This window comes from Gossypium hirsutum, chromosome D01 (genome assembly GCF_007990345.1).
Source record: "Gossypium hirsutum isolate 1008001.06 chromosome D01, Gossypium_hirsutum_v2.1, whole genome shotgun sequence".
NCBI lineage: Eukaryota > Viridiplantae > Streptophyta > Magnoliopsida > Malvales > Malvaceae > Gossypium > Gossypium hirsutum.
Window position 1 is genome coordinate 4,050,917 of NC_053437.1, and position 22,458 is coordinate 4,073,374.

General features: G+C 32.5%; 2 long non-coding RNA genes across 2 annotated transcripts; both read left to right on the forward strand.

Moving 5' to 3' along the window:
• Positions 1–1,364: 1,364 nt before the first annotated feature.
• Positions 1,365–2,119, forward strand: LOC107956900 (uncharacterized). The gene is made up of 2 exons (XR_001700301.2): positions 1,365–1,624; positions 1,762–2,119. It is a non-coding gene; the product is annotated as an uncharacterized lncRNA (long non-coding RNA).
• A 13,368-nt stretch (positions 2,120–15,487) lies between these two features.
• Positions 15,488–16,335, forward strand: LOC107955616 (uncharacterized). Its single transcript, XR_001700037.2, has 2 exons — positions 15,488–15,621; positions 16,012–16,335. It is a non-coding gene; the product is annotated as an uncharacterized lncRNA (long non-coding RNA).
• The last annotated feature ends 6,123 nt before the right edge of the window (positions 16,336–22,458 follow it).

The following is a 22,458-nucleotide window of genomic DNA, read 5'->3' on the forward strand; positions in this document are numbered from 1 at the left end:
TATTGTAATAATAGAACAAGTATTTTCAACTATGAAAATCATGAAGACAAGGCTCTTAAATAAGATGGAGGATGATTTTCTTTCTTACTTGGTGGCATAAATGAAGAAAGATATAGCTTGACAATTTTCAACAGATTCCCCCATTGATGATTTTAACTTAATGGAAAATCAAAAAGTACAATTTAAGATCAATTTTAAGAGATAGTGTTTTAGTTACTTCAATTTATGTTTTCTTTGTAAGTAGATTATATTAACATTTGAATCAAATCCTAGATCCACCCCTATTGGTTTTTTTTTTGAATCAAACAAAAATTTATTTCCTCTTAAGAAGTAACAATCCATAGTTTTTTTTTTTTTTACTTTTAAATATTTTTTTAAGTAAATGTTGATGTGGCATGCCATATTAGCATATTTGTCTACGTGGCATGTCACATGTAAGTTTCACAATACTTTTGTTAGTCATTTTAATGTTAGTTAATGATTAACGATAATTTTCATTAACTAAAAAGTTTAATTAATTTTTTGTCACTTAGAACTCAATTACATACACTTGTTCCCTAAAAATTCAATTAATCTCTTTTATCTTTTACTAAGAGCTTTTTAAACCACTCTACATATTATTTTATTATTGTAATCATCCATTATTATTTTCTAGTTTTTAAGCTTTCGAGCCATAAGTAATTATAAATCATACTCATTTGATTAACAAAAATTTCAACTTCATTTTTTTTTTCCATCTTCCCTAAAATAATAAAATAGCAAAAGGATTTTATTGCAATATCTAGTAATATATTTTAACTTGAATTGTGTAAAATATCAAAAATGTTAATTGAGCATTTTATTAAGGGTAAACTAAATAAAAATAGTCACTTTTGTTTGCCTTAGATTACATTTTGGTCACTTATGTTATTGTTTTGTTACAAAATGGTCACTTTACCGCTAAACTCCGTTACCTTCCTAACGACAGTCCTATGTAGCAGTCCAAATGGGTTTTAAATGCCAACTTGGATGTCCTACGTGGCAGTACAAATTAAACTTATTTAATTAAAGATCTATTTTCATTCCAACAACTGGACATCCAAGTTAGCATTAAAAAACCATTTGGACTGCCACGTAGGACTGTCGTTACAGAGGTAACGGGGTTTAACAGTAGAGTGACCATTTCGTAACAAAATGATAACGTGACTAAAACATAACATTTCAAACATAAGTGACTAAAATGTAATCTGAGACAAACAGAAGTGATTATTTTTATAGTTTACCCTTTTATTAATAAATATAAAAAGAAATCATCATCACAAATTTTCTTTTCTATTTATAAACATTTACAAAAGCGAAAAAAATGTTACAAATCACTCTGAGTGGTTATAATATGAATAGATATGATTTAAGTGATTTTTGAAAACAACACATGTGGGTTGATCCCTTTTTCTCTACAACTAATTCAACACTATCCCTTATATAAAGGCATCACAATGTTGTGGTTTCATTGCATCAACAACTCTCTCTCTCACTGTCAATAAGTCTTGCTCATTAATAAGTTCTATAATAAAGTTCCAAATGGATCGTTCCTCTCTTTCAGTCTCAGTTACTTTCTTTCTTCTGCTGATTCTTTTAACCACAGGTTTTTCTTTAACCCTTTTTATTAATTTTTTGATTCGTCAAGAATTTAAGATTTCATAAAATGTATTTTCGTATTTAACATGTTCTTTGATTTTCTTGCATTTATTTATTATGATGCAATCGTGTGAAACGAAATAGAGATGGGAACTATGTCAGCGGAGGCTAAAACATGTGAGACTCAAAGCGGTAAATTCAAGGGGATGTGCATGAGTTCTACCAACTGTGCTAGTGTTTGCAAATCAGAGCCTGGTTTTGACGGTGGACATTGCCAAGGTTTTCGTCGTCAATGCGTTTGCACTAAGCCTTGTTAAACCACTAAGCTTTGTTAGATAAGTAACCTATTATATTTCATTGTCACCAAGATTTCCCTTTTTTTTTTGCTTATCATGCATTATGTGCTTGAGAGTTGAGAGAAATAAGACATCTCCAACATATTTTGTATACCAATAATTTTGTTATTATAATTAAATAAATCTTTTACGATGTTTATATTGCATATGAATTAACTTCAAGATTAATTTTATAATTTTTCGTGTACATATTAAATTAATTAATCATCTTATTTTAGAATACAGAAAATGGGTTTACACGAAATATATGAAATGAATCACAAAGTATTTGAACTATAATTCATACTTAATATTCAAACCTTGCGGCCGGAGTCAAAAAAAATTCAAACAGAGAGTTATATTATTTATAAATTGAAAGATTTTTTATTCTTTCAAACTCTCATTAATTTATCCTTATTTTGATCAAAGGAGAAACCTTTAAAGTAAATATTAATTAAGAACTATATTAATAATATATGAGCTAATATTTTATGCATCGTGGGACTCATCCACGGTTAATTTATCACAACATGCCACTTTATTAATGAGAAAAATAACTATGTAATCAAATATTTATAAATAAATATTGATAAATTTATTTAAATTTAATTGAAAATTAATAATATTTTTTTTGGATAAGTATTTGTATTTTATCCAAGAAGTAGTAAACAATAATATTTTGTGCAACAAACCAAAGAATTAGACTACTTCTTGAAATCTTGCTAACAGATGATCCACAAAAGTTGTAGTTCTACCAAATAATCTACCATTTCGCACTAGATGAATGCACATAAACATTCCAAGCCAACATAAGAAGATATGAGATAATGGACTTACACTTAAGATGAGTTATTGCCCAACATAGTTCTTGATCCAACAAACCAACCATTATCCCAATGCCACACACTTCCAGAATTAACTACCAAAGCCCGCAAGAATATTCACATTCAAAGAAAATATGGTTCCGAGATTCAAGACCAGAGGAGCATAGCAGGCAATTCCTTTCACAACAATCCCTATAGGTAGACTCTTAACAGAGACTACTGCAAGCTCCTTAAAACTTAAAATCCTTTTTCAATTCTAATTGCTGGCTGAATTTGGCTCAACTAACCAAAAAGAACTCCCTCTCAAAACATAATTTTGAACCCAAGCAACCCAAAAAGACCCTTCTGAAGCAAGCAAGGAATGAACTAATTGCAATATGCAAGCTTGGTTCCATTCCTCAAGACAATTGAATCCCAGTCTTCCTTTAGACTTGGGTAAGCAAATATTCCTCCAACTAACCCTTGGACTTGGGTAAGCAAATATTCCTCCAACTAACCCTTGCACCAGTAGCTTTGATGTTGCTACCTTTCCAGAAGAACCAAGCACACAACTGATTAACTTACTTCAACACAGACTAGGGCAATAGAGACTACTTACTCCAAAATTCTGCCTACAAAACTTAAATGAAGATTTTATTAAACTACAACAATGAAAATTTCTAAGTTTCTCAGTCAATTTTAAAAACTTTAAACTGTAACTTCACATAATTCAATTAATTAATTATCTCTCATTCAATTATTCAATTTATGTAATTAGTAACACATGATTCAATGATATTAACTAGACCATTTCAGTATCTAACTAAGTTAATCCCTCTTCCCCACTAACTATATTCCTCTACTAGGCAAGTTGGGTGAAGTCACCAAGAACAAACTTATTGGGTCGATTAGGGCATCAAGTATATTCTTATTCTAGCTGCAAATTAACTTGTTCGTTAGTGCTACTAAAGTTAATTATAATATATTCAATTTAGATATAAATCTTAATTTTCTTTTCCAAGACAAAAAAAGATTATCAAATTAATGCAACTTGGTGATAAAGTAGGCAAATTAAATAAGCATATAACTGAATAAATAATTAGCACAGATCGAAAAAATCAAAGAGAAAATAATTTAATTAACTAAACAATAGGATCTATTATTGTTCCAAGAAAATAGAGTTTAGTTCATAATAAGTTGAGAAAAACCACACAAAAAGATATTTAGAACAGACTTTCATACAAAAAAAAAAGTAAAAAATAATCTAGAGATAAAAATAGTAATAGAATTTATGTCGAGCATCCATATATCTTTTTCTTCTTGAAGTTCCCCTTAATGTGAGAGAGTTGGTTTTTAGCCTCCAAGTGATTTCTTCTTCTTTTCCTCCTTCCTTTTCTCTTAAATCTCATCACCATTATATTAGGGTTTTAATTACAACGCTTCACTGCACACAAAACTATACTAAAACAACTCTAAATATGAGGGTCATTATGGTGTCAACTACAACAACATAATGAACATTTTCAGCTATGAAAATCGTGAAGATAATGCTTTGAAATAAAATGAAAGATGATTTTCTTTCGAGTTACTTGATGGCATACATCGAGAAGGACATTGCTCGACAATTTTAAACCGATTCTTTCATTGATGACTTCAATTTAATGAAAATCCAAAGAATACAACTTAGGATGTTCAACTTTAAGAAATAATGTTATATCTTAAGTTACTTTGATTTATGTTTTCTTTTAAGTAGACTATGTTAACATTTAAAAAGTAACAAATTACTATTTATTGCTAGATTATACTTATGTTTCGCCCCCTTGGAATCAAATCCTAGATCCATCCATGGTGGGTTTTTTATATATAATAAAAAAGAAAGAAAAGAAAAAGACACAAAGCAGTAAAAAATATAGTCAAAATGTTAAGCTAAACTTAACGTCAATGGGTGTCAAGATTCGTTTAAATAAATAAAACAAAACTTGACACCCATGAGTATTGAGATCCTAATTAAAATTTGTCTATTAACATTCTCTTTCCTCATCTCCGGATCTTGAGGAAATTCATTAATAAAAAGCCTATACTAAACTCGGCACCTATGGATGTCGAGATACTCCAAAAAGTAAAATTTTGGAAAATAAATTTTATAGAAGCTTAGTTTGGGAAACAATAAAAAAAATCCCTATATCCAAGTTTGAAAAAAAATTGAATAACTATTATCAGAATAAAAGAAAGAGTAAACTACAAAAATAGTCACTTTTGTTTACATCAGGTTACATTTTAGTCACTTATGTTTAAAATATTACGTTTTAGTCACTTATATTATTATTTTGTTACGAAGTGATCACTCTTCCAGTAAGTTCTGTTATCTCACTAACGGTAATCTTACGTAGCAGTCTAACTAGATTTTAAGTGCCAACTTAAATTTCCTAATGGGATGAGAATAAATTTTTAATTAAATAAATTTAATTAATTAAAAATTTTAAACCCTAAATCTTAGTTAAAAAAAATTCTATCTCCCCTTTTTTTTTTAGTTTTCTTTTTCAGGATACCCTTCCTTGGAACTACTGTGACTGTGTTCCTCCTCATGCCCGGTTGTTTCAGATGTTAAAAAAATCAGAACTTGAACTACTTTCCCTACCCTTGTCTTCAAGCAACTCGGCAAATATTCCCATCTGAACCCCATTCTCACTAAAGCTTTCATTTTTCTCTTTAATGAGTCCTCCTTTCTCAACCAAACCCTCCATTTCAATTTGCTGTTCTTCAAAAGGACCAGGTGAAGGACAAAACAGAGTGATTTACTATCATACCACTATACTCTAACCTCTGTGAGCAACACACATTGGACTCCATAGCTTTGTAACACAAGCTTCTAAAAGATTTTGAAACCCAAAAGCTCTTAGCTTTTAGCTTTGGCGCAGGCATTCAAAGCTTCAACTGGTGATATTGTTGTTGTTGCTGCTGTTTGGTAGAGCTATTTACTCTTGGTTGGTGAAAGCTCCTCCATCCATAAGGTCGCCAACATGTCTACTTCAATAGGTTAAAGTGGAAGCAAAAAAAAAAAAATGCAGAGAAATTTGGTGTGGGGTTTTCCTTCTTTTTCCTTTTATCTTTTTTTATGTTACAGAAAAAAGGCAGAAGCTTTATGTTCTTAAATATATGGAGTCAAGCTATTGATGATTACTGAGGCCTGCTCAAAGACATGACTGCTTTCTTAGTCAACCGAAAAATAAAACTAAAAAAAGGAAGATAGAACGGATTTTTAATTAAGATTTAAGGTTTAAAATTTTTAATTAATTAAATTTATTTAATTAAAAATTTATTCTTATCTTATTAGGAAATTTAAGTTGACACTTAAAATTTAGTTTGACTGCCATGTAGGATTACCGTTAATGAGATAACAGAACTTAACGGAAGAGTGATCACTTCGTAACAAAATAATAACATAAGTGACTAAAACGTAACATTTCAAACATAAGTGACTAAAATGTAATCTGAGGCAAATAAAAGTGACTATTTTTATAGTTTACCCTAAAAGAAAATACGAAGCATAATAAATTATTAATTGAAATATCTTCGATCCTAAAATGAAATAAATTTAAACAGAATTTACATATTTTTAGATTTAAGCAATCCCTTTTTCTCGATAACTACCTCAACACTAACCCTTATATAAACCCATCCCATTGTTTTATTTTCACTGCATTAACATCTCTCTCTCTCTCAATTAATAAATTCCAAATGGATCGTTCAGTTCTAGTTGCTTTTCTTCTTTTATCATTTCTTCTAGCCACAGGTTTTCCTTTAACCTTTTTCAAGTTATTGTCTTTTCAATTAATTTCTTGATTTCTCATGATATCATAAAATATTTGTATTTAACTCATTCAACTAGGCATCACATAATGGAATATTTAGAGAAAAGATGTTAAATGTACCATGCTTTATGTATATTTCTTTAAAGAAAAAAAAATGTGTTTTCGTATTTAACATTGACTCTTTTGAATAACATGTTCTTTGATTTTCTTGCATTTATTTGTTATGATGCAATCGTGTGAAACGAAATAGGGATGGGGCCTATGTCAGCGGAGGCTAAAACATGCGTGGCTGAAAGCGGTAAATTCAAGGGGATGTGCATGAGTTCTACCAACTGTGCTAGTGTTTGCAAATCAGAGCCTGGTTTTGATGGTGGACATTGCCAAGGCTTTCGTCGCCGATGCTTGTGCACTAAGCCTTGTTAGATCAACAATCTATTATATTTCATTGTCACGAAGATTGCCTTTTTTTTACTTATCATGCATTATATGCTTGAGAGTTGAGAGAAATAAGACATCTCCAACATGTTTTGTAAACCAGTAATTTTATTATTAGAATTAAATTAATCTTTATGATGTTTATATTGCACAAAAAATATTAATATTGATGGTCAAAAAAATTTTCAAGATTAATTTTAAAATATTTTATTTTAATAAAAAATAAATATATTATATGGATTGAATTTTAATTCGATTGACATAGTAAGAACTTTTCTTATTTGCGAATCCCATCACCATCAGACATTAGATCTCCTTATCAACCCAAATTTCACTATTTTCCTCACTACAATAAGGGGCATAAATGGCTGCCACAACTGATACAAATTAACACCTCTGCCATATAATAGTAATAATCCCAATACATTTAATATCCTATCATCATCACCCTTCCCCTCATAAGCCCCAACCGACAGTACTAAATCCTTAAATGCTTGGAGAATTCTATCCACCTCTTTGGTACCATCTTCCTTATCACCACTGAATGTATCCATGGAAGAATTCATATCTGTATCACAGCCACAGTATTGATTAATCACACTGGATCGAATTCATTAACATAGACACTGTACCGCTCATTCCCAACTTGAAGTTGAATAATCTCATCAATACGATAAGAACAATTTGTTATAATTTGTATATTGGCTTTCATAAAAGAACTAGGTCGCAAAGTCCCTTCATCAAGAGAGACGAATTCATCCCACCTTGCCTAATTATTCTGGAATGTAAAAACATTCCAAGCATGAATAGGAACGCCCCTACAGGCAAGCTACACTCTTCGACTCTCTACCTTAATTTTATCCGACCACCACTGCTTATGCATGAAGCAACTATCTAGGATGGCCCACTGATTTGCTTTGACAAACTCCAACATCTCCACACTCTCGAACACCACCAGGATCATAGACCCAGATAGTCTCATAATCGTTGCTCCCCTAATACCCTTTTCATAAATATCTTTCTCTAGCTCATCAATCCTATAGAAACGTCTGCAACACCCAGTCATACTTCTATGCAAAACATGAAGTTTCTCCACATCTATCACACCTGGAATGATCTTTTCATCGTCCGCTATAACCTTCTCCCTGGACTCTTCTTCCGTATGGATGGAGTTCTCTTGAGAGCTTAACTCCTTTAAGACCTGTTTCTTTCTCTAGAACGATGAACAAGTTTTGAATCTCACCAAGTTAACAATGAGTCAATGATTAAACATTCAAAACTCATCCATTCTATCAATGGTCCTTCTCGCATCCTCCATAGAAGCGTACCTGATGAAACTAAATCTTTTTCCTGATCTACTCTTTTTGCGTGGCATGAAAGCATCCAACACGTTTCCATGATATCCAAACAATTGCTTCAGCCAACGCCAATTCATCTCATCCGGGAGATTACTAACAAAGACCGTAACACAGCCCATCGTCTCTAAGATCATCCATATAGTTTTATCTCACTTCCTTTACCGCCTCCTGTTCCTTTCCTATTTAGTTCATGCTTTTGGCTGAGTTTCAGTGACTCGTTCTTTAGCTTAGCTTTGTTGCAGGTATTAGAGGTTGGCTTTCTTGACAGTCCAGTCATTGTCCATTAATATGCTACTATTTTTCATTGACCCAACGAGATAACTCAGAGTCAACTCCATCCTACCCAAATAATATTTGATACACATTTTACTCTTCAATTAAATCTAAACATATATCTTATCACTAGTCTCACATGTTCGCTCCATTAATTAGTACAAAATGGACTCTCCGTTCAGTTTCAATTGCTGTTCTACTCCTGTTGGTACTTCTAGTAACAGGTAATTCGAATAGAATGTATATTTATATTTAATATTCACTTATTCGAATAATATATATATATTGCGTGGTTTGATGATAAAATTACGTGAAATGAAATAGAGATGGTACCTACTGTTGGGAAGAAACCGAACAACCGAAACAAAGCGAAAGCACAACCGGTATTCTTTCTCTCCTTATAACTCCTGTCAAAAATTATGGCAAGCACAATAGCACAAGATATGTTCTCTAGCAACCTTAATCAACCACAAATCAACTAATGCAACCACAACAAAAATAAATAAAGACACCGATATTTTTACGTGGAAAACCCCTCTAAATTAAGGGTAAAAACCACGGGACTTTAGAGTCCGATAAAGAGCTCCACTATCATCAAATGTTCAACTACAAGATCACAATATCAAGCCTACAACAAGCATTCAACTCCGACAAAGCTAACAACATGTAATCTTTAGCAAAAGAGAGAAAAATGAGAGAACATCACCAAAAAACGTAGCTGCTGAAAAATGGGTATTTCCGACGCTACAAGACTCGGATGAAAATCCGACCGTACAAAGTCAAGAACACCTTATCGCCTAGCTGCTGTCCAAAAATCAGCTCAATCGAACCACGGATGAACCTTCGATCGAAGAGTTGATCACTGCTGCACCAAACTTGAAAAACTGAAATTTTCTTCTCTCTTTCTCTCTGTTTTAATTTGAGATTTTTTTTTTGGCTCTACTAAAATTTCTGCCCAACACCCGTTAAAACCCCAAAATGGCTTTTGACAAAACCAAAAGAGAAAGACAAAACATTATGGCAGAAACTATGGGTTTCCCACATAGTGGGACCCATACCCAACAAATCTCCCCCTCCAACTATGTGGGGAATGCCTCCATGCCGGAGGTCAAACAACATGCTTTAAACTTTCCTCTTGGTAAGGCCTTCGTCAACATATCAGCACCATTATCATTAGTGTGTATCTTCTCAAGCTCTAACAGCTTAGCTTCAAGAACATCTCGTATCCAATGGTACCTCACATCAATATGCTTAGATCTAGCATGAAAAGTTGAATTCTTACCAAGATGAATAGCACTCTGGCTATCACAATACAGGACATACTTCTTTTGAGTAAAACCAAGCTCATGCACAAACTTCTTCATCCAAAGCATCTCCTTACACGCTTCGGTTGCTGCAATGAACTCTGATTCGGTGGTGGACAATGCAACACACTTTTGCAGTCTCGATTGCCATGCCACAGCTCCCCCTGCATAAGTGATTAAGTAACCTGAAGTAGATCTCCTCGAGTCAATGTCTCCGGCCATGTCTGAATCTGTATACCCAACAAGAACAGGTTTCTCATTGCCGAAACAAAGTTTCATGTTGGAAGTGCCACGAAGATATCTCATAATCCACTTCACTGCATTCCAATGCTCTCTGCCTGGATTAGAAAGAAACCGACTAACTGTACCAACGGCATAAGCCAAGTCTGGTCTCGTGCAAACCATTGCGTACATCAAACTACCCACGGCTGAAGAGTAAGGAATTTTCTGCATCTCTTCCTTCTCCTTTTCTGTGGAAGGACTATGCTTAACACTCAATCTAAAGTGCATAGCAAATGGAGTATTCACCGCTTTAGCTTTGTCCATACTAAACCTTTGAAGTACTTTCTCAATGTACCTCTCTTGTGATAACCATAATTTCTTGGCCTTTCTATCACGTGTCAGTCTTATGCCAAGAATTTGCTTTGCTGGCCCCAAATCCTTCATTGCAAAGGATTTACTCAACTCTTGTTTCAACTTCTCAATTCTAGAAGCATTCTGACCAACAATAAGCATATCATCAACATAGAGCAAAAGAATAATAAAATCATCACCAGAGAATCTCTTAACAAACACGCAATGATCAGAAGTAGTCTTCTTGTAGCCTTGCTCCCCCATAACAGACTCAAACTTCTTGTACCATTGCATTGGAGCTTGCTTCAAACCATACAAGCTCTTCTTCAATCTGCACACATAGTCCTCTTTCCCTTGTGCAACAAAACCCTCTGGCTGCTCCATGTAAAGCTCTTCTTCCAAGTCACCATGAAGAAAAGCAGTTTTCACATCCATTTGTTCAACCTCTAGGTCATAACAAGCTACCAAACTCAGTATAGTTCTAATAGAGGACATCTTTACAACCGGAGAAAATATTTCTTCAAAATCAACCCCCTTTTTCTGAGTATAACCCTTGACAACCAATCTAGCTTTGTATCGTGGAGATGAAGACTTCTCTTCTTGCTTCAACCTGTAAACCCACCGATTCTTCAAAGCTCTTTTGCCCTTAGGCAGTTTCACCAATTCAAAAGTATGGTTCTCATGCAAGGATTGAAGTTCGTCTTTCATCGCTTCAACCCACTGATCTTTGCATTCACTCTCCATAGCCTCTTCATAACATTCAGGTTCTCCCCCGTCAGTCAAAAGAACATATTCATCAGGAGAATACCTGACAGAAGATCGTCGATCTCTGGAAGACCTTCAAAGTGGAACTGCTGGTGGAGCTATAGGTACTTGTTGTTGATCATTCACAACATCATCCATGGGAGTATCAAAGTCACCTATAGTCTGATGGTCACCACTAACATCACCATGCACATCATCCTGGATAGGATCTGGTGAAGAGTCTAGGGGAACCGGATTCACATCGATCAAGTCACCACTACCTTGTGAATCCACTTTCTCCGTCTTATCAATGTCATCAATGGTCTGATCCTCAATGAAGACAACATCTCTGCTTCTCACGAGTTTCTTCTGAACTGGATCATAGAGTCTATAACCAAACTCACCATCTAGACCATAACCAATAAAAATGCATTGTCGAGCCTTGGCATCCAACTTGGATCTTTCATCCTTTGGAACATGAACAAATGCTTTACAACCGAACACACGTAGGTGATCATATGACACGTCTTTACCAAACCAAACTCTATCTGGCACATCACCTTTCAAAGGAACACTAGGAGACAGATTTATCACATGTGTCACTGTATTCAAAGCTTCAGCCCAAAACGATCTTGGTAACTTTGCATCTGACAACAAACATCTGACTCTCTCAATCAATGTTCGGTTCATTCTTTCAGCTAACCCATTTAACTGTGGAGTCTTTGGTGGTGTTCTCTGATGTCTGATTCCCTGTCGCAGACAATACTCATGAAACGACCCTGTGTACTCGCCACCATTATCAGTACGAATGCACTTCAACTTTTTCCCAGTTTCCCTTTCAACTGATGCTTGAAACTGTTTAAACACCTCAAAGACTTGATTTTTAGACTTCAAAGTGTAAACCCATAGCTTTCTTGAACAATCATCAATGAAAGTCACAGTAAAGTGCACCACCATGTGATCTTACTTTTATCGGACCACAAACATCTGAATGGACCAACTCTAGCAACTCTGATTTCCTATGAGGAGGATGGCTTCTAAATGAAACTCTTTTCTACTTTCCTGCTAGACAATGAGCACAATTCTTCAGTGTAGCATTCTTTAAACCCGAAAGTTGATTCTTCTTCACTAAACAGCTAAGCCCCTTCTCACTCATGTGACTGAGTCGTTTATGCCACAACTCAATTGAGTTGTCATTCAGTGTCACATTCACCGTCTCTCGAGAAGTCAAAGCTTGCATCAAGTACAAATTTGAGCTCTTCTTTCCTCGAGCCACAACCAAGGAGCCTTTAGTCAGCTTCCACTGCCCTTCACTGAAGGTGTTACAGAATCCCTCATCATCAAGTTTTCCTGCAGAAATCAAATTCAAACGGACATCCGGTGCATGTCTGACATCCTTGAGAGTTAACTTTGTTCCATTGTTACTTACCAAGCTAACATCTCCCATACCAATAACCAAAACCAAACCATCATTACCCATCTTCAATACCCCAAAATCACTAGGAGTATAAGATGTGAAGAATTCCTTCCTCGACGTGACATGAAGTGATGCACTAGTATCAATCACCCAACTAGTCTCGTCGCATGCTAGGTTGACCAAATTCTCATCACAAATAACTAACAGATCTTCACGAGTAACAGTAGCAATACGCTCAAATTTTTCATCGTCATTCCGATCGTGTTTATCACCACCACCTTTGTTCTCTTTCTTCCACTTGAAGCAATATTTCTTGATATGACCTTTCTTACCACAATGATGACACTCAAGATTCTTGTATCTCGATCTTGACTTGCTTCGACTTTTATCTCTACCCTTTCCATCTTTGTCTCTGTTTCTCCCCCTGTTCTCGATAACCAACACCTCGGACTGTGATGTAGAACCCTGAAATCTTCTTCTAACCTCTTCATTCAACACACCACTCTTAGCCAAATCCAAATTAATAATACCCTGTGGGGCAGAATTAATGAGTGAGACTCGAAAGGTCTCCCAAGAGTTTGGTAGAGTAGCAAGCAACCAAAGTCCTAAAATCTCGTCATCAAATTTGACACCCATACCAAGCAACTGATTCATCATACTCTGAAATTCACTAACATGGTCAGCTATAGACATTCCTTCTTTATATTTCAGCGCCATCATTTTCTTCAGCAAAAATAACTTGTTATTGCCCGACCTCGAAGCATACAAGCTTTCAAGCTTCTCCCACAATGTTCGAGCATGTGTCTCCTGATCAATGTGATTGTAAACATTTTCTTCAACAAATTGCCGAATAAAGCCACACACTTGTTGATGCTCAAATTCCCATTCTTCATCACTTTTCGAATCGGGTTTTTGAGTAGTAAAGACCGGAAGATGCAAAGCCTTCACAAACAACAAGTCCTTCATTTTATTCCGCCAAAGTTGATAATTTGTGCCATTCAACATAATCATCTTGCTCGTATTAATTTCCATAATTATCTGACACAATAACCAAGCTCTGATACCAGTTTGTTGGGAAGAAACCGAACAACCGAAACAAAGCGAAAGCACAACCGGTGTTCTTTCTCTCCTTATAACTCCTGTCAAAAATTATGGCAAGCACAATAGCACAAGATATGTTCTCTAGCAACCTTAATCAACCACAAATCAACTAATGCAACCACAACAAAAATAAATAGAGACACCGATATTTTTACGTGGAAAACCCCTCTAAATTAAGGGTAAAAACCACGGGACTTTAGAGTCCGATAAAGAGCTCCACTATCATCAAATGTTCAACTACAAGATCACAATATCAAGCCTACAACAAGCATTCAACTCCGACAAGGCTAACAACATGTAATCTTTAGCAAAAGAGAGAAAAATGAGAGAACATCACCAAAAAACGTAGCTGCTGAAAAATGGGTATTTCCGACGCTACAAGACTCGGATGAAAAATCCGACCGTACAAAGTCAAGAACACCTTATCGCCTAGCTGCTGTCCAAAAATCAGCTCAATCGAACCACGGATGAACCTTCGATCGAAGAGTTGATCACTGCTGCACCAAACTTGAAAAACTGAAATTTTCTTCTCTCTTTCTCTCTGTTTTAATTTGAGATTTTTTTTTTGGCTCTACTAAAATTTCTGTCCAACACCCGTTAAAAACCCCAAAATGGCTTTTGACAAAACCAAAAGAGAAAGACAAAACATTATGGCAGAAACTATGGGTTTCCCACATAGTGGGACCCATACCCAACACCTATTGCTGTGGAGAGTGGCACATGCAAGACTCCAACCATTAAATTCAAAGGCATGTGCAAAAATTTTGCTAACTGTGCTAATATTTGCGGGGGGTGCCAGGTTTCAGCGGTGGACATTGCCAAGGCTTTCGTTGTCAACCAAGTCTTGTTAGATGTGCAATCTATATTATATTCCATTGTGCTGTGTGCTTGAGAGTTGGAGAGTATTAAGATGCCTTCAACATATTTTGTATATGAATTTTTTATATTAATAATAAATGATCTTTTATAATGTTTTTGTTGCAATTGTATACACACACTTGTATATGAATTTATATTTAATATTAAATGATCTTTTATGTGTTTGTTTGTTCGATCTTCGGTTTGTTGGATTCCTTTACCGATTTTAAAATTGTATGGATCGGCTATACGAGTAATAGAGTTGCGGATTGCCTTTGTAAACTTGCATTAAATAAATGTTGTACCCTTTCTTTCAACATAGAGCATCTTTACGATATCCATGACTTTGAAATTGTTGATTCTTGTTAATATGAGGTAGTGATTTTCGTGCCCATTTTATAAAAAAAAAAATTCAGACACATACTTATCTAATAAAATTTTTATTTTTGTTTAAAAATTAAATTATATTTTTTATTTAAATATCATATTACTAGTTACATATTCATCCTAATCACCAATTCTTATTTATAAGCTAAAAGTGTCCACGATTAGGTTAAGGGCTTCTGTACATTAAACATAGTAACATATTAAATTTTATTGTATAAAAATGTATTAATTTTAATCTAATTTGACATTTTAATAATAAATATAAAATAAATAAACTTAAATAATTATATAAAATATTCAACAAAATTTAAAAAACCAAAAGAAAAAACCCGCAATATATAGGCTAAGTTGTTGTGTTGTAAATGAAAGTGATTTAAGACCACTAGAAAAATAACAAATGTGGGATTCATCCTTTTTTCTCGATAACTACTACGATCTCAATGCTTATATAAATGTATCTTAATGATATGCTTTCATTGCATCAAAAACTCTCAATCTCTCTCTCTCACACACATATTCACACTTTTAATAATATTTAAAATGGAGAAATCTTCCCGTTCAATGTCATCTTTAGTCCTTCTTATGTTGGTTCTTCTAGCAACAGGTTTTCTCTTAATTGCTTTTTTAAATTCTTGTCATTTAATTTATTATTTAATTCACTACAAATTCAAAATTTTTCATACAAAATATTTGTATTTAACATGCTCAAATGACCATAAATCTAAGCATGTCAACTCTTAAATTATATATATACATACAAATTTGATATTCACTCTTCGACAAAATAGTAACCGGTGACAATAAATATGAAGTTACCACATTAGCTATATAAGGTGCCTATGGCCCCATTTTTCTTTGAGTAGTTTTATTATTATTTATTTACTTAATATATGTGCATATATTAAAGCTAACCATCCCATATGTTTACATATATATTTTTATTTATTTGACATTCACCCTCACAATACGTATACATCATTATGAAATGAAACAGAGATGGGATCTATGACAGTGGAAGGTAGAACATGTGAGACCAAAAGTAGTGAATACAAGGGGATATGCTTATTTGATGCTAATTGTGATAGTATTTGCAAAGTAGAGCCAGGTTTCGATGGTGGGCATTGCCATGGCTTCTTTCGCAGATGCTATTGCACTAAACCTTGTTAGATGAGCAATCTATTAAGATTTCATTATACTTAAAAGATTGCCTCATTTCCGCTTGTTATGTGTGTGCTTGAGAGTTGAGAGAATAAGATCAACAACATATTGGTGTACATTGAATTATATTACTATTAAATATATCTATAATTTTTATGGATTTGTGCGACCTTGATCGGTGCTGGCATAAAAGTTGCTTCAGCGAATCATCATTTATTGTCAATCAGTATTCACAACAAAGGTTTCCATAAAGGTTAATGTTGGGCCATCAAAGAGGTTGTCAATCAAATTTTGTCCAAACGGATTCACAAAATAGAATCATAATTATAAAGAGATAATATAATGGAGAATAAGATTAGAGTAGCTCCATGTGTAAATTAATGACTTGGATTATGAAAGGGAGACGCGTGGAGAAGAAATGAAGAAGAAGAATAAGAGTGGAAAATAAAGAAATAAAAAAGGAAAAGAGAGTAGGGAAGTTAAATTAAATGAAAATTAAAAAAAAAGACTGCTCATGAAGAAAAAATGATAGAGATTACTGTATAATTTAATCTAAAATTTTCATTTAAAATAATGATTTAACGTGTCATATTCACTTGCTATTACTTCGTTAACAACTCATTAAAAAAATACAATAAATTAATACTATTAATGACTCTATTGTAATTTTTTAATATTTAATGTTCAAATTATAATTTGAACCATACATAATTGATTAAATATATAGTCTACCCAAAGATTTATGGTAAGTATAATATTCTTATTCAATTTTTATAAAAGTTTTATTTTTTTGACAATCTAATTAGAGATCTCATTTTAAATTGTGATTTCTCAAATTAATATTTTTTTTTGCTTAATTTGCTACCTATGTTTATAATGATTATTTTGAAATTTGAATTTGTCAATTTTCTAATTTAATATCTAATCTTTTTTTTTATCAAATTTAGTTCTCAAAACTTGGCATTTTTCTAATTTGACTTTTAATTATTTTATCTAATTTAATATTTAAACTCAAAATTTATATAAATTACTCCAATAAAATTCTTATCTTTAAATGTTTCTGCAAATAGTTGATGTATTTAATGTTTAAATGCATCACATTTTTAAAATCTTAGATTTACTTATTGAATTTCATGCATGCTAAATTGCTATCATTTAGAGTTTAAACTTGCAAAATACTATACGTGCAAGCTTTACACCTAGAACATCTTTTTGGAGGAAAATAGGTAGAAAAGTCAACAATCTATAGGAGGATGGGATCTTGAGGAAAATGGATGCAGGAAGAAGGAGCGGTGATGATAAACACAAGGAAAGTAAAAAAAAAATGCTCAATTGGTCGAAGGTGATGTGCAGGACAAAGCAAGAGCGAGAGCATTGGAACACAATGAATATGTCTGTGCTGAGACGCGGAGGGGAAAACTTGAACTCAAACATTCTTGAAGATATGGAAGTGATCGACAGTAGATTTGAGAATGAAAATATCCATTGGTTGGAACGCAGCTTGGTAGGGTGAACTGTGGAATACAAAGCATTGCAAGAAATAGCTAGAATTATGACTGAGATGATTGACTTGCTTTGCATGCTTGGAACCTTGGGACTTTTTAGAACATAGCTCATAAGTATGGTGAGTGGTTAGGAGTTGACTTAAACACGAGAAGCTTTAACACTTTTGTGAGGGGTAATATCCATGTTCTAATAAATCAGATTTACAAGGTTATAGTCAGGGAAGCAGAGCCAATTGTTATGGTTAACCAATGTGATTGTGTGAAGAAAAACAAGGATTTGGCCGAAGGAGAAGATGAAACAAGCTCAGAAGCAAACGCTCCAAGTGAGGAAACTTCTAGCGGTAACCACCTTTCTGTAACAGATGAATGTGAACAGTCAATTAGAAGGAGAGTGAATGTGGAAGATGATGATGACGTGGAAAAAACCAATCTCTCATTCAATTTAGAAACTTTAAACTATAACTTCACATAATCCAGTTAATTAATTATCTCTCATTCAATTATTCAATCTATGTAATTACTAACACATGATTCAATGACATTAACTAGACTCTTTCAATATCTAACTAAGTTAATCCCTCTTCCCCACTAACTATATATTCCTATGCTAGGCAAGTTGGGTGAAGTCACCAAGAACAAACTTATTGGGTCGATTAGGGCATCAAGTATATTCTTATTCTAGCTGCAAATTTAATTAACTTGTTCGTTAGTGCTACTAAAGTTAATTATAATCTATTCAGTTTAGATCTAAATCATAATTTTCTTTTCCAAGACAAATCAAGATTATCAAATTAATGCAACTTGGTGATCAAGTATGTAGATTAAATAAGCATATAATTGAATCAATAATTAGCAAAGATCGAAAAACTCAAAGAGAAAATAATTTAATTAACTAAAAAATAGGATCTATTATTGTTCCAAGAAAATAGAGTTTAGTTCATAATAAGTTGAAAAAACCACACAAAAAGATATTTAGAACAGACTTTCATACAAAAAAAAAGTAAAAAATAATCTAGAGATAAAAATAGTAATAGAATTTATGTCGAGCATCCATATATCTTTTTCTTCTTGTTTTTTTCAAGCTTAAAGTTCCCCTTAATGTGAGAGAGTTGATTTTTAGCCTCCAAGTGATTTCTTCTTTTCCTCCTTCCTTTTCTCTTAAATCTCATCACCATTATTTTAGGGTTTTAATTGAACCGCTTCACTGCACGCAAAATTATACTAAAATAACTCTAAATATGAGGGTTATTATGGTGTCAACTACAACAACATAATGAACATTTTCAGCTACGAAAATCGTGAAGATAATGCTTTGAAATAAAATGAAAGATGATTTTCTTCCGAGTTACTTGATGGCATACATCGAGAAGGACATTGCTCGACAATTTTCAATCAATTCTTTCATTGATGACTTCAATTTAATGAAAAATCAAAGAATACAACTTAGGATGTTCAACTTTAAGAAATAGTGTTATATATTAAGTTACTTTGATTTATGTTTTCTTTTAAGTAGACTATATTAACATTTAAAAAGTAATAAATTAAGATTATACTTATGTTTCGCCCCCTTGGAATCAAATCCTAGATCTATCCATGGTGGTTTTTTATATATAATAAAAAAAGAAAGAAAAGACACAAAGAAGTAAAAAATATAGTCAAAATGTTAAGCTAAACTTAACATCAATGGGTGTCAAGATTCGTTTAAATAAATAAAACAAAACTTGACACCCATTAGTATTGAGGTTCTAATTAAGATTTGTCAATTAACATTCTTTTTCCTCATCTCCCGATCTTGAGGAAATTCATTAATAAAAGCCCATACTAAACTCGGCACTGTTGGGTGTCGAGATACTCAAAAAAAGTAAAATTTTGGAAAATAAATTTTATAGAAACTTAGTTTGGGAAACAATAAAAAAAAACCCTATATTCAATCAATTTGAAAAAAAATTTGAATAACTATTATCAGAATAAAAGGAAATGCGAAGCATAATAAATTATTAATCGAAATATCTTCGATCCTAAAATAAAATAAATTTAAACAGAATTCTCATATTTTGAGATTTAAACAACACGTGGATTGATCCTTTTTTCTTGGTAACTACCTCAACACTAACCCTTATATAAAGCCATCCCAATGTTTTATTTTCATTGCATTAACAACTCTCTCTCTCAATTAATAAATTCCAAATGGATCGTTCAGTTTTAGTTGCTCTTCTTCTTTTATCATTTCTTCTAGCCACAGGTTTTCCTTTAACCTTTTTCAATTTATTGTCTTTTAAATTAATTTCTTGATTTCTCATGATATCATAAAATATTTGTATTTAACTCATTCAACTAGGCATCACATAATGGAATATTTAGAGAAAAGATGTTAAACGTACCATGCTTTATGTATATTTCTTTAAAAAAAATGTGTTTTCGTATTTAACATTGACTCTTTTGAATAACATGTTCTTTGATTTTCTTGCATTTATTTGTTATGATGCAATCGTGTGAAACGAAATAGGGATGGGGCCTATGTCAGCGGAGGCTAAAACATGCGTGGCTGAAAGCGGTAAATTCAAGGGGATGTGCATGAGTTCTACCAACTGTGCTAGTGTTTGCAAATCAGAGCCTGATTTTGATGGTGGACATTGCCAAGGCTTTCGTCGCCGATGCTTGTGCACTAAGCCTTGTTAAACCACTAAGCTTTGTTAGATCAGTAATCTATTATATTTCATTGTCACCAAGATGGCCCTTTTTTTTGCTTATCATGCATTATATGCTTGAGAGTTGAGAGAAATAAGATATCTCCAACTTGTTTTGTAAACCAGTAATTTTTTTATTAGAATTAAATTAATCTTTTATGATGTTTATATTGCACAAAAAAGATTAATATTGATGGTTAAAAAAACCTCTCAAGATTAGTTTCAAAATATTTCATTTTGGTCAAAAATAAACATATGATGTCTGTCGAAACCATCTTTTTGAAAAATAAAAGTTTTAAGGTTGTCGACTTTTTAAAAAAATTAAAATTGGGAGTCGCCACCAATCTTCATTAGGGTGTGATTGGATCACCTAAAAAATAGCTTTGGTCTACGAGTTTTAGAAAAATGGATCCGGGAGTCAGTTACGTATAAGGAAGGATTAGCACCCTCGTAACGCCCAAAATTGGTACCTAGTTAATTAATTAGTGTCTTAAGGTCGAGAATTTGGAAAAAAACATAATCCTTAGCAAAACTTAAAAGGCTACGTATTAAGACCCTTATTATTTCACAGAAAGAAGATATCACACCCAATGCGTTAGGGCACAGCATTCTAATTTTCCCCCAAAAATGAATTGGGCCAAAACACTTGTACAATAAAACTTTAAAGGAACACCCACTTATCCAAGATTTAAGAAATCACACCCAATACGTTAAGGCACGATTCCTTTAGAATCTCAAACTCAGAATATTTCCTTTACTTTAAAAGAACATCCACTTATCCAAGATTTAAGAAATCACACCCAATACGTTAGGGCACAATTCCTTTAAAATCCCAAACTCGGAATATTTCCTTTATTGTTTTTAGAAAAAAATTTCATTTCGAGAAATCAATGCGTCACATCCAATACGTTAGGACACAACGTGTTGAATTCCCAATAATGAATTCTTATTTTTTGATTAAAGAGAAATGCTCGATTGTTAGACTTAACGAAGAAAATCGGAACCCAATACGTTAGGGCTCAATTTCCTTGAAAATCCTAAATTCAAGCATTCTCTCAATTTTGAAAAGTTTGAAATCGAGTAAAGAATGATGTGATGATATATTAAATATACAATGCAATAATAAATATTACAAAGGCCTAGAAATAATATAAATAAATGAATAAATAAAATCAATATACATAATAAAAATAATCACATACAAAATATCAAATAAATCATTAAAAACAATTCTTTTTAACATATAAACGAAAACATGAACTAATAATCGAATGAAGAAAATAAACAAATATAAAGAATAAAAGGCACATAATATATACATTGAAATTAAAAGCCATACACATAATTTACATATGTAACTTTGGATTAAAATTTATAAAAGCAGAATATATAATGCATTTGTGAAAATAAAATATAAATTATAAAGTAAGTGTTAAAAAATACATATATTTGAGCATTTAAAAAATATATATTCATATATATATACAAGTATATAAAAAACTGGTTGAAAATATTAATATGTATACATACATATATATACAAAGATAAATATAACATATATAGATTATAAAAAAATAATTATATATAAATAAAATAAAATAAAAATAATTACCTCATATTAAAAAAATAAATATGCGAAAAATATTAGTTTTTTTAAAAATATAAATACGCACATAGAAACAAGTATACATATATATAGCTAAAATAATAATAATAATTACATATGAAAATAATAATAATAATTACATTAACAAAATTAACTAATTTTAAAAAAAATATAAAAAGGATTATATTGAACTACAAGTCAACAAATTTGGGGTCAATCTGCAAATAAATAAAATTTGGAGGACTAAATTGAACGAGCGAATTACATAGAGGGGCTGGAAGGGAAATTTTCCCTTCTCCTCTAAAACGGTGTCGTTCAAAAGGATTAAATTGGAATTTAAAATAAATAAAAGGGTAAATTAAAAAAATAAAGAAAACTTAATTACAAAAACATTAAAAGGCGGATGGGCTAAATAAAAAAATAAATAAAATTCGCAGTGGTATCACCTTCTCCTTTTTTTAAAATCGTGAATAAGTAAAAAAAAT